The sequence below is a fragment of the Chrysochloris asiatica genome, unplaced genomic scaffold (assembly GCF_000296735.1).
Source record: "Chrysochloris asiatica unplaced genomic scaffold, ChrAsi1.0 scaffold00015, whole genome shotgun sequence".
Lineage (NCBI taxonomy): Eukaryota > Metazoa > Chordata > Mammalia > Afrosoricida > Chrysochloridae > Chrysochloris > Chrysochloris asiatica.
Genome location: NW_006408533.1, coordinates 26227361 through 26230214, shown reverse-complemented (window position 1 = coordinate 26230214; position 2854 = coordinate 26227361).

The window sequence follows — 2854 nt, the reverse complement described above, 5'->3', positions numbered from 1 at the left end:
AACAGCAGCAGCAGCAGCAATGTTCAAACTCTGGAAACTGAGGCAGGATTGAAATTCATCTCTGACTCCAGAACTCAGGAGGGACCTTGAGGAATCAGTGGGTCTTACCATAGTAATGTTTCCAAAGCTAGGTTCTGTAGGCCCGGGAGGTCTGTGAAATTCCAAGCATCTGCTCCAAATTTCAATGGTTTCTTAAACAGTGAGTTTATATGGAATGATCTTAATAGAGTCTTGGTGTAGCACTGTAGGATAAGGTCAGCTTGAACCTCAAGATTGACTGTTCAAACTTTCCAGCCATTCCTCAGAAACCTTATATACGGAAACAACTTGACAGCACTTAACAACAGTATCTTACTCTTCAGCAATAGCCCTGGTAGAATAGCGGTTACAAGCTGGGCTGCTAACCACAAGGTTAGCAGTTCAAGTCAACTGTCGGCATAGCAGGAAAAAGATGAGGCTTTCTGATCTCATAAAGATTTATAGTCTTGGAAACCTTGTATAGGGTCACTATGAGTCAGAACTGACTCGACAGAACACAACCAACATCAACTACCAATAGCCAAATACTACCCTACAAAAAGCTTGTGTTTGTGTTCATGGTGGGACTGGTATCTACTAATACTACTTTAACTGTCCCGGAAGAATTAAGAAAAAAAATACCACAGATTTATGATTTAAGTAATGACTTTGGCACAATGTGAAGTTCAAATAACAACACAGATGATTGCATGGAAAGAGGTCACAGCTGAAAAAGAAAAATGGTGAATGAGTTGAGTCATCATTACACAAAGTATGATAGTGCTACCATGTTTTTGTTGTTAAGTGCCGTTGAGTTGGTCCTAACTCATAGTGACCCCGTATAGGTTTTCTGAGAAGCAACTGGTAGGTTTGAACTGCCAACCATGTGTTTCATTGTGCAATGCTGATCCTACATACAGAAGTCTGCCATACTAAACTCAAATGAGTCAGTGGCAGGGAAATTGCATTTCCTTCATATTACTATCACATTCAGGTCAATATGGATGTGTCTGGTATTACACAAACCCACTCCTCACGTATCAACATGGTTAGGTTCCAAAGGCCCAGTCATTCTGCAAAACTCAGTGTTATATTAAAGAAGGGTGGAGGATGACCACATCACCTCACCCTGTATTGTGAACATCCCATTGGGCCCTTGCTGAGATCACCTGCTACCACTGCTTCCCCTTCCTCCCATGTAACCTCAGAAGAGCTCTATCTCCACTACTGCATGTAGCGGAAGAATGACCAGTCTTCCAGAGTCAAGGTGGCCCAAGCACTGCCCACTCTTCTATCCCCAGGGTCCCGTCCCTCTCATGCTCTCACCATATTTTCAGAACAGCTCATCAACTCTACAATCCCAAAATGTCCTTGGAGGCTTTGTTGGGGGCAGGGAAGGGGTCCTGTCCATGGGTGGGAAGGTCTGAATGTTTCAGGATAGTGCATGCTGGGTCTCCCCACTGGTCCTTTTATAAGCATCCCCTAACTCTTGCTGCCCTTGTTCCTCTCTACTCACATGTCCAAACCCTGGGCTCCAAATGTGGCCTAAAGAAAGAAAAGCAGAGAACTTTAAGTTGCTTTGTGAACTTGGTCAAGGCCTTCTCATTGAAAGCGAGTGGAGCCAGTGGCCTATATGCTATGTCGTTGTCTTGTGTCTTTAAAGTCTTTGCTGTGGTTGCTAAGTACTATTGAGTCAGTGTCAACTCATAGTGATCCTGTATAAGGTTACCAAGCAGCAGCTGGTAAATTTGAATCACTAACTTGTAATTAGCAGTCCAGAGCTCATCCTACAACATCACATCTGGAATTTAGTGGTGTATTAGTTGAAATAGAAGAATCCCTAATAAAATTAAGCCTGGCTGTATGAAAGCTCACAGCCTTATCTAGTTTGAATGAAAATGTACATAGTAATGCAATGTACTTGGCACAAATGGTCTACATTGAATTTTTTTTCCAACTCAAAGGAGCCTGGGCATCACTGTAACTGAAGCACACTTGGAGCTGCTACCTCTTGTAGGAACAAAGAGATTTGCATGGGTTAGTCTACCTGCCAGCTAGCTGTCACCTTGGAAACAGAGCCTAGAGGGATGAGGCAGAGTGGATTTATTGACTTAAATAATAATTTGAGAAAACAAGAGAATAAATGTCATGTGTAGTTCATGATTAATTGTCAAGTGAGTTGCACAAACAATAACAGCTTCAAATAAGAATCCCTTACATTTCCTACGTTTGAGTTTTAGAGAACATTTTCACACATCTACTGCATTCGGTCTTACAGAGGTAGTCAAAATTGAATTGTGACCATATGAACCTCCTCCACTACCACTAATTTTTGTTTATATCGGTTTACCAGTGTTTGCCAATCTTGTAGAAGGGTACATAGAAGGTGAAGAAATTTGGGGACTTCAGTGCAGTGAATTATTTAACATCTCTTCTAGACGTGTCTTTGTAACTTCAGCCAAAGAACGTTTTCTTGATGTGTCTGGGTAAGAGAAGAGGGGAAAAGATGCTGACAGAATTATATAGTTCAATTGTTAGTGACTATTAACAGGGCTAACTGTGATTGTAAAAACTTGCAAATCTAACAAGGGACTTGGTCAATTTTGCCATCCTGCAGCGTGTAAAATGAGCCTTCTTGGTGATGTGAATGGGCTGCGTACTGCTTGGCTTGACTAACCATGCTCGACTGCATTTGACCTCCAGTCCCTGAGGCTTGAGCCAGCAGCCTGACCTGATTTGCCAGTGTCCACCGTCTTCTGGACTCACGATATGGTGCTGTAGGATCAGCACTGGAGTGTGAATCACAAGGTTGGCAGTTCAAATCCACCAGTTGCTC